This window comes from Terrapene carolina, unplaced genomic scaffold (assembly GCF_002925995.2).
Source record: "Terrapene carolina triunguis isolate 2854851 unplaced genomic scaffold, T_m_triunguis-2.0 Scaffold33911, whole genome shotgun sequence".
In the NCBI taxonomy this organism is placed as follows: Eukaryota; Metazoa; Chordata; order Testudines; family Emydidae; genus Terrapene; species Terrapene triunguis.
In genome coordinates this window covers 10775444-10786324 of record NW_020698262.1, presented here as the reverse complement: position 1 = coordinate 10786324, position 10881 = coordinate 10775444, and positions in this window count along the sequence as shown.

Below are 10881 nucleotides of genomic sequence, written 5' to 3'. Positions count from 1 at the left end.
GCCAACGGACCCTTTGAAGTCCGCCTCGAGCCCCTCAGGCGGTGACACTGGGAAAAAAACTTGCCCCTTATTTCCAATCGGAATTTGTCTAGCTTCGACACCCAGCCGTTGGATCTCAGTTGGCTTTTGTCGGCTGGCTTGCACATCCCGCTCCTTTCACAAATCCTCTGCCAGGGTAGGTACCTGTTCTGGGCAATGGGCGGTCTGCCAGTATAGGCACATGACCGCCAGCCGGATCTTCTCACATGCCTCCTCGCAGTGCCTGGGGATGTGCAAGCTGCTGCTAAGAGGATAAAGGCTCTTATCTTTCCATGACTCTGTACAAAGTTTAAAGGTCAGCATGAAACCTTTTTGTGTATGTGTTACAGCTAGGCCTGGACTGCCTGCTTCACATGCTCTGGGTCTAGCTCACTGGCTGGCTGTGGATTAAGTCTAATCTAAATTCAATATCTTCTGCAGAGAGAGAGATTAAAGAACGGACTCTTCCCCGCTCCCACCACCACTACATGGAGTGGCTCCATTAGCTAAAACCCTCTGTAAAGCTGTAGGTGAGCTGTAGCTTCTTGCTGTCTCTGCTCATCCCCCTCTTGGGGATGGAGGCTGATTGAGTTGCCAGAGGCTCAGGAAAGAAAGATGCTTTTGTGGCTAAAGCACAGGGTGAATTCTCTGCCCTGTGTTCTGTAGAAGGCCAGACTAGATCGTCATGATGGTTCCTTCTGGCCTTAACACCTGTGCCTGGGAGTCAGTGGAATTAGGTTCTACTCCAGCCTCCTCTGTGACTTTGGGCAAGTCCTTTAAATTGTTCTCTGCCTCGGTTTCCCTTTCGGTAAAATGGGGATAACGCTTCCCTCTCTCACAGGTGTTGTGAGGCTTACTTAACCATTTGCAAAGGAAGGCCTTTGGATAGGAGGCACTCGAGAAGGGCAAACTATTGGTATTACCAGTAAAGCGCAAAGGCCCTGGCTAGGGAATGAAGCCAAGCCCAGCTCGGTCTTTTACCAAACTCCTGTGATAGTTATAGGGGCAAATTCTGGTTGGCACTTGGCATTGGATCCCTCCAAGCAGATACGCAAACAGCAGTGCTGACTGCTCGTGCTCCATGGCTCGGAGAGGGAGGCGACTTGTGCTAGCCCCCGAGGGAACTAGGGGATTTCCCCTTCTCCCATGGCCCTGGCGAGGGCACATCACAAGCACCCCTCCTCCTTTCTGTCTCACCGGAGACCTCCAGTCAGTGCTCCCTGCACAAACCCCTTCCTCAGTCCTGGGCACGTCACCTACCTTCCCCCGGCCCAACCCAGCCTGTCCCCACCCTAGCAACTGACGGAGCCCAGTGCTTGGAACCGGGGAGGGGGGCATGACAGGAGGGATTCAAGCGACTGCTCTGGGGGAGTCCCCCAGCATCCCTTGAACTGTCTCTGGTGCTCAAAGAGCTGCAGATTGTTTTAATGAGCTCCTTAACTGGAGTGCACCGTGGCGCTCTCCAGGCAGAGCGACATCAAAGGGCAGGTTACGTCTCGGGGGTGATAAGGGCTGTGTCTTCTGCTAAGTAGCAGTCTCGGCAAAGGGGCTCGAGCATGAGGCTGGCAAGACAGGTGTGAGGTCCTGTGGCCCCTTGGGGTCAGAGGACTCCATGCTGTCTTTCGCGCAGAGAGGAAGGGAAGAGGCTATGTGAGAGGCACTGAACTGTGACTCAGGAGACCTGTAGTCAACCCCCAGCTCTGCCACAGACTCTCTGGGTGACCTTGGGCACGACTGCTCAGTGCCACAGCCCCCCCATCAAATGGAGATGACGGTCCTCTCTGGCTGTCTTGGCTACTAGACGGCAGGAACCGTCTCTCACTGTGTATCTGTGCAGTGCCCTGTGTGATGGGGCCATGATGTTGGTTGGGCACTAAGAGATTATGTCCCTGGTGAAGGATCGTGCCCCTCTGGGGATTATTTCTCCCTATCAGTACTGATGTTTATTTGAGGGAGGGGATAGTTTTAAGGGAGACAATCCATCTGTGGTTGCAGCAGGTGTAAGCAATGTGCAGCCATGGAGAGACTTTTTTTTTTTTAGCTCTGTAGTTGCGTTCTTGTTGGAACAGTTTGCAAAGCCAGATGAGTCCCTGGCAAAGGCACATACGCCGCTTCCCCGGCAGCTGGCAGAGGTCGGAGCTACCTGAACATGCAGGGCCTGTCCCCCAGCACGGCCCCCCTCCTCTGGGCTTTGGGTCCTTGCCAGCTGAATGCAGCTGTCCCTGACTGGCACTCAGATACGCCTGAGTGCACAGAGGGTGGTGTACAGCAAAGGGCTTATAAGTGGGGGGCAGCAAGGGCAGGCAATGCACATGGCTGGCTCTACACCAGTGGGTCAGGCCGTCTTTTAAGGTTATAACCCCACAGTGCTTTGACTCCAACTACGGGTTTCTATTTAGCAGGCACTGGACTTTGCCTTCCGATTCTTGGCTTCCAAGTACCCAGCATTGATTTGTTTATGTAGTACTGGAAGTATTGGGCCCCCTGGAAAGATCAAAGGTTCGAGAAGGTTTCCTACTGGGATGGAGATCTACTGCACAGCTGGCTGGGTGGATTCCTGAGTCTGGGGGATCTACCACACAGCTGGGATCCGTTGCTCGGCCAAGCTGGACTATTTCTCCATACATCCAGCTGCATTGGCTTTGAAACGGGCAAGAAGAAAGCTGGGCAGGGAGATGGTGTGTCCAGGGGATCATGAAGGAGCTTAGCTGACAAGCCTGGTTTTATAACACACACTGCAGTTGCCTGAGGTTAGTCTAGCCTTGCTGCGCACAGGCGTATTCAGTGGGGGGCTCCCTGATGCTTTTCCTTTGGTGGGGGCAGGGCTGCCCCCTGGTGCAGAGCTGCCCCCTGGTGAGGAGACAGCTGTTCAGACATGGCTCAGTGCAGGGCTCTCCGCCACCCGGGCTGCTGCAGCCAGAGGCAGTTGCTTAAACAGATGCAGCGGGTTTTAAAGGCCGTAACGCTGCTGCGTGGGGGCCGAGCTCTGTTTGACAACCTGCTCATCTCCATGGTGTATGGGAGACGAGCGCTAGTTCTTCCCTCTGCCCCTCCAGTCTTATGGCTGATGCCTTTCACCAGGCAGGTCCCCAGTGCAGCCAGGGGTGTGGCATCTGATCCTGAGACCCTTTGAATACTAGTCTGGGGCCATGATCTGCTCTTTGCTGCTGGCCTGCCTTGGCAACCCTCTTCCTGCAATGCTCAGTGATTTCCCTTTCTGCTGGCCATGTGTAGGAGGCCCAGCTCGGCCCAGTGGGTAGTGCACCTGGGTTGGGCACCTGGGTTTAGTCCCAGCTGTGCTACCCTTGATGTGTGGCCATAGGCAAGTCACTGCCTCTCTCTGTGCCTCAGTTTCCCCTCCCACCCTTTGCCTGTCTTGTCTGTTGAGGAGTTAAGCTCTTGGGAGCAGCGATTCTCTCCCATTCGGTGTCCTGTGCTCTAGGAATAATTGTGTCGCACAGCTTTCCCTGCCTTTCAAACAGGTCTCGCCGCGGTGTCCCTGCCCCTGGGCCAGTAGAGGGCAACAGAGAACTTTGTATCCAGTCAGCCATTCCCCAGGGTGTGTTATAAACACGTTCCCTTCACATGCTCGGCAGCTTGTTTGACCCCAAAACAGTGTGTTCCTTCCTCAAATATTTATCCTGCTGGTGGGTGACAATCGGGTATTTCCTGTGGACTGTTTGCACAGAATGGGAACGAAGGAGGGATCGGTTGTTATGACTCTTGCACTAGCTCTTGATAGCAAATGCCAGATGGTACCGAGCCAGGGAGAGAATCTCCTCTTTCATCCCCTTTGCTAACTCCCAATCAGCTCTTCAGGTGCATTCTCTGCATCCCAGGTGCATAACCCCTGCAGGTGGTTGCAATGGGTGCTCCCTCTACGAGGGCAAGTAGGGAAAACAGAAGGCTGGTCTTGTAGTTAAAGCAACGCTGGGATTCAGGATCCTGGCTTTGCCACTGACTTGCTTTGTGGGGCTGGGCACGTCACTGAGCTGTCTCCTGCCTCAGTTTCCCCAGAAGCGTCAAAGATGTGCATGGAACTTTGTGAAACGACTAGAGATGATGATTCCTTGTGCCAGAGAGCACAGGGAGAGGTTCTGCTCTCAGTTCTGTCTCTGCAGCTCCATGGATTTCAGGGGGAATATACTGGTATAACTGAGAGCAAAACCAGGCCCTTTCAACTGAGTGAAGGCAAGAGCCACAGGAGGAGAACACCGGCGGGAGGGGGAGGGAGGTGAAGGCAAATCTCTGACTGCCAGCTCTGCTACTGACCCACTGTACAGCCTTGGGCAAGTCCCTTCTCTGTGTCGCGGCTTCCCTTCCCACCTTTGCCAATTTAGAATGCAACCTCTTCTGGGGCAGGGTCTGTCCTTACTGTGTCTGTGCAGCGAACCCAGTCTCAGCTGGAGCCTCTGGGTGCGTCTGTCATACCTCCATACTCAGTATGTAGCTGACAGGGCCAGGAAAAGAGTTCCTGGCATAGGGGGCAGCAGGAGAAACAGAAGGCTGAGTTGAGGGTGCAGAAGGAGGAGGATGCAAAAACACCAGCGACCCCTGGCAAAAATGGGATCCATATCTAACAATGACCTTGGCTGTACCTTTTACAGGGATTGAACCTGGGACCTTTAGGATCTAAAACCATGAGCTGCTATTGCCTGAGCTAAAAAAAATCAGAGCTGCTGATCCAAGCCAAAAGTAGCCTCATAAATCTCTATCTGTGGTGCAGCCCCGAGCCATACCATGCTATGTGCGTTACACATCACTCACCAAGGAGCACTGGCGTGAACGGTATAAAGGGTGGGAGATGTAATGCAGACAGGGTGCTGGCTGAGCCTGCTTTGCTCTTGTTACTCTGTTAGCACAGGCAGTGTGTCACCACCAGTCAGTCTAGACACAGCCAAAGGGGGTGAGCAGCTTGGGTTGAGCCAGTTGAGAGCTGCAGACACCAAAAGGACACGCAAGTGGAGAGTAGGAAGCAGAATAGGTCAGCAAATGGATCTTCCATCCTGTGAAAAAAATTAAATTAAAAAAAATATCCCGGCTCAGGAGAGTCCAAGAACAAATCCCATTTCCGGACAGTTGAAACCTTTTGGTTTGACTTCAACCCTTTTATTATTCTTTAAAATGTTATCGAGTAAATTTTGAAATGAAAAATTTTCAAAACAACCCCCCCGCCCCCCCCCGAGTTTTCATTCTTAAACATGCTGCATTGGGATGCGATGACATTTTTTTCCACTCATTTTCCACATGAAATATCATCGAAAGCGATACAATTTCCTGGAAAATGTTGGGTTTGTTGAAATGGCATTTCTGACAGAAAACTGTTTTGATGGAATTTTTCCACCCAGCTCTAGTAGGAAGGCACTAAGGGGCTTGCAGATGAAACCAGGGAGCTTGACTTTGATCTGGGAGGTGGTCTGGGGCCAGCAAGGGGGCGTCAGAAGGGGCTGACAGTTTTTGCAGCAGTCTTGGCGGGAGAGGGGCTGAGTGTTGCGGAGAACGGACTGCTGCAGTCGGAGCGAGATGGCCAAAGCCTGGATGAGGATTTGTGGTGGGAACAGTTGCATTTTAAGGCTGTCGTGGAGATAAAACCAGCCTCGGTATTGGGGGGACAAAGTGAGAGACAGGAGATGGAAATGAGGACATGGGGCAGCTGACAGCAAATAGATTGAGGAGGAGTTCTGCATTTGGCCTGGTGTCTTTGTGAGGCAGACACTGTTTACTATTAAGGCTGCCAGATGGTAGCAACCTTGGGTTGTTTCTGACCACGGCTGGATTTGAACCAATGACCTAGAGGTGAATCACTCCATGGCCCATGACTGATTTCCTGAGCCATCCAGCAGATTGACGTTTTATTTGCCTAAAAAAATAGGCACCCAAGCTGGCTCAAAGGTTACAACTACGGTGGTCGTTAGCCTGACATTTCTCCATCTGGACTGACGTCCCATGATTGTCATTGACTTCCCCGGGAGGGGAATCTGCACCGCAGTCTTTCTGCTTCTAGCAAGCATCTATATTGTTACCCCGATTGATGGGGAGGCCAGGGCGGGAATCTGCAGATGCAGAAGACTGTTCGATCTTCTCGCAGATATGGGAATCCAATCCATTTCCTGAAATGAATGGGAAATTGCTAAAAGGCGAAACCACAAATTAGGTATTGACTATCTGCCTACTTGGTTGGCCACCTGTTTTAAGCAGAATCGTACTTCCCCGTGCAATAGCATGCATGTAGGGCGAGCAGGTACACACACACACACACACAACTGTGTGCTTGATTATCTGGACAGCACAGTGGATTATTTAGAATTGTTCCCCTCTGCCCAACGGTGGTTGGGTTGTGTTTGTTCCACATCTTGTGGCAGACGCTGTAGCCATAGGACGTGCAGGCTTTGGGGTCAGGTTTTGTTCTGTCTGCCGTGCCTGCTCTCCGGGGAGCAGGAGTTCTGAGTGAGAACTAACAGTTCCTGCTGAGCAGCAGGACAGTTGGGCTGAAATCCTGCCGTCACGCTTCAGTTAATATTAAACCACTAGCATGTGCTCACCCAATAACTGGGGGGACTGATTGCAGCTTTAACCCTGACTTCACTGGCTGAGCAGCCATGGCCCTTAGCTTTTGCTACTCACCCACTCTAATGACAGCATTAGGGACACTCTTGTAGCCTGTCATATCGAAATAGAGGGGAGATAAGTATTGATTAACGCTGCAATGCAAATAACAGGCCTCAGGCTTGACATAAGAATAATATGGCAACAACAATGCAGATAGTGGCAGGGTAAGTTGTGTTTAACTGATGCTTCAGCTTTAAGTAACATAGAGAAGGTCATGCCAAATTACGATATTTTAGGGAATATGCACGAGTGAAACTTACCTGTATTAACCTCAGAAATACCATGGTGACTAATTGACATAAATGCTAATGACAGTACGAGAAATCGGTAAGTAGCCAATTAACAGTGTGTACCCCCAAAGATACGGAAGGCTGTGGAAGTTTAAATGAGGAAAAAGGCCAGGGAGACATATGAACATGGATCAGATACAGGGGGCATCAGCGGAACCTGTTATAAAAGCTGGAAGCCAGCCTAGATGCCATGGGATACGCTGTAATGTGCCGGACTGCTGACTCTCTATTGGCTGTACCACCTGCTTTGCGATTTCCCCTTGAGGAGGAGAAGGCAATGCAAGTGCCGGACATTTCTCTTATTTGTTATATTATATTATGCACAATTTTGTTTGTTATGCTCGTCAGATTACTAATCAAAGTAGATGTGATTAGGCTAAACTGGCTCATGGGTAGTGCCTTACCAAATTCACGGCCATGCAAAACGCGTCACAGACCATGAAATCTGGTCTCCCCCTGCCCCCCCGTGAAATTTGATCTTTTATGCTTTTACCTTATACTATACAGCAGGGATCAGCAACCTTTGGCCCACAGCCCGCCAGGGTAAGCGCCCTGGTGGGCCGAGCCGGTTTGTCTACTTGCCGCGTCCACAGGTTCAGCCGATCGCAGCTCCCACTGGCCATGGTTCGCCGTCCCAGGCCAATGGGGGCTGCGGGAAGTGGCGCGTGCCGCGTGCCAAAGCCGATCCCTGCTATACAGACTTCATGGGGGAGACCAGCATTGCTACCCTTACTCCTCCCTGCTTTCAGAGCTGGGCGGCCGGAGAGTGGCGGCTGTTAGCTGGGTGCCCTGCTCTGAAGGCAGTGCCCCACCAGCAGCAGCACAGAAGTAAGGGTGGCAATACCATATCACCGTTACTTCTGCACTGCTGCCTTCAGAGCTGGGCGGCCGGAGAGTGGCGGCTGCTGACTGAGGGCCCAGCTCTGCAGGCAGCAGTGCAGAAGTAAGAGTGGCAATACCATACCAGGCCCTCCTTACTTCTGCGCTGCTGCTGGCAGCGGCTCTGCCTTCGGAGCTGGGCTCCCAGCAAGCAGCCGCCGCTCTCCAGCTGCCCAGCTCTGACAGCAGTGCCGCCGCCAGTAGCAGCACAGAAGCAAGGGTAATAGTACCGCAACCCCCACTACAATAAGCTTGCAAACCCCCCCCCCCCCCACACACACACACACACACTCCTTTTTGGGTCAGGGCCCCAACAATTACAACACTGTGAAATTTCAAACTTAAATATCTGAAATCATGACATTTATAATTTTTAAAATCCTATGTCTGTGAAATTGACCAAAATGGACCGTGAATTTGGTAGGGCCCTACTCATGGGGTCTCTCGTTCTGAGATCACTCATCATACTACGGTAATCTGGAGGTTGAACCTTCTCAGATCACTGCATGCTGAATCGTCAGTTATAGGTTAAATTATTGCTAAGTCCTAAATTTGGCTAAAATATGACCCACCCCAGTGTGTATCTGATCCCAGGGCTTCTTGTATATTTCACTGAAACCTCCAAGAATGCATGTCACAGCAGAGTTCCTGCCCACCCCCCTTGGGAATCCGTCGTCTGGTTGTGGTCCCCGTGCCCATTGGTGCACCTGTCTGAATGCATGGCTCAGAGAACTTCCCCCTGCTCTAGGGCCTGCAGGGTCCTATGGTGCCCTGTGCTTGGATCCAGATGGAGCACTTCCCATCAAGACCTGTAGTCCCTACCCCTGCGTGTTAAAGTTGGGTTATGCAGATTGGGCGAGGGTGTCCCACAGGCTCCCAGCAAGTTTCCAACAGCCAGGAGCCCTGTTGAGGTTTTAAAAGCCACCTTGCCAGCCATAAGAGCCACTTGCTCCATGGACACTTGGAGCAAAGTGGGATTGTGCAAGAGGCAGGGCTACTGCCGGGTAACCAAGGGGTTAACTCCAGCTCAGCAGCTCCCTCCTGCCGGCCAGCTGCAGGGCTCTGAATTGGCAGGTTGGAAAGTGGTTCTTTACTTTGCTTTCATGTTATTCTGCCCCTGAAGGAGGAGACTTTGCTGACTGCCAGCCTCTGTGTATCTTCTGCTGAGTTGTCTGATCAGCTGGCACGCATCCGGAGTGTTGCGTCTCAGTGCGATTCCCCAGGAGGCTTTCCCAGCTCCCCCTCCCTGCCCCCAGGACTACAGCCAGCAGGAGTGAGGCCTGGGGGCATTAAGACTGGCTCATTCTAGCCCAACTTGGTTGGTCCAAGGAGAGGTCTTATGCACCAACCTGGCAGTTGTGATCCATTGAGGTGCTCCTATTATTGGTCCCCAGCTTCAAACTCTGAAGGCAGGGCCTTCCCCTGGCTGGGGTGCTGGTTCTCTTTGTGAGCTAGTTTGCTAGCCATGGTGGAAGGCCCAGCCTTTTCCTGAGGTGGGTCTGAGAGATGTCTTGTCTGCGGCCATCTTGGGGATGGTAGAGAGAGGAACATGTGCCATCACAGCCTTGTGTCTGTTGACTGTACTAGCTCCAGGAGCGGAGGGTTTGTGCATTGCCAATGCTGGCTGCAGGTGGCCTGCTGTAATCTCGCTGGAGTTATATTTTTTTAATGTAAATGCTCTGAGAGGCCAGGCGTGTCCTCCATCCATATGGATCTGCGTGCGCGAGGGGGAGAAGTGGAGCATGGGATAACGCACATGGAGGAAAACAGCTGGATTTTCTCTCCCTAGAGATGTAAATCATCTTCCCCGCTAATGACTGAACCACATAATAGTTTTGAGTCTCCTTGTAGCTTGTCCTTTTGCTCAGGGAGTAGAGAGAGGCTTTTAGATGAAGAGAGGTCAAGTTCAGTTCTTGCAGATGGCCCATTCATGTGCACAACTGCTAAGTACACCCACATGGGCACAGCTGCCCTCTTTGCATGTGCATTTGGGGCAGTTGCACATGCAAATTAAAGATACAGGTGCATCTGTGTTTACACACCATTGTTTTTAAAAAAAAAACGGACTTATTTTTACATATCCTACTTCCGAATGAATTTTTGTTCTAAATTCAATTCCCCCCCGCCCACCAAAAAAAAGTTCTGTTGCCTTTTTTCTTATCCCCTTCACTGAGCAAAAAAGTATTGCCAAATATTTTAAACAAATATTGATGATCGATATTGCAATCACATGCAATGTCTTTGGGGACCATATTGTATTGAATCTATGAATGGTTTGTGTATGACTGTGTTCTACTTCATGGGGCAGGGTTACCACAGCTTCTCCAGGAACTAAAAACAGTGATTCAAGTGAATCACTGAGATGATACATCCCTCGAGAGGTATCACCCCCCTGGAGAGGTTTGCATATACTGGTTCAAACTGAGTTTTCCAGAGACTGGGAGAGAAAGAAAAGACCGTTTGTCTAAAAGGATGAGCTTGAACTGACACAGAGTCTTCCTTCTGATCCAGTGAACGGACAAGGCCTTCTGTCCAATGGGGACCCCAACTCCTGAAGAAGGGTTGGAAAGACTTTGGCCTGGTAGGGTGGCGTAAGACTGATGGGTGACACCTGTTATGTTTAGTGTGTTTAAATCTGTTTATTGTTATACATTTTCTCAGTGATGCTGTTACCTTAACAGTAAAGGTGCTTGCTTAGAAGACGCTGTGTGGTAACTTGCAACTGCTGGCACTACACTGTTCCTAGCCCTCGGAGAGAAAACAAAACACTGTTAGGCAGAGGGGCTTGCTGCTAAGGCCTGGAGCTGTGCAGCCTGACACCCCCCATTCAGAAGGGAGTGGGACAAGGTCCCTGCCCTGAAATAGGTGATGGCTGGAGACCTCACTGGTAGGGTTACCATATTAAAACATTTAAAAAAGAGGACACTCCACGGGGCCCCGGCCCCGCACCCCAACTCCACCCCCATTCCAACCCCTTCCCCAAAGTCCTCCCCCCAACTCCGCCCCCTCCCCTGAGCGCCCTGCATTCCCCCTCCTCCTCCCTCCCAGCCACGCGAAACAGCTGCCCGAGCGCTACCGGCTTCAC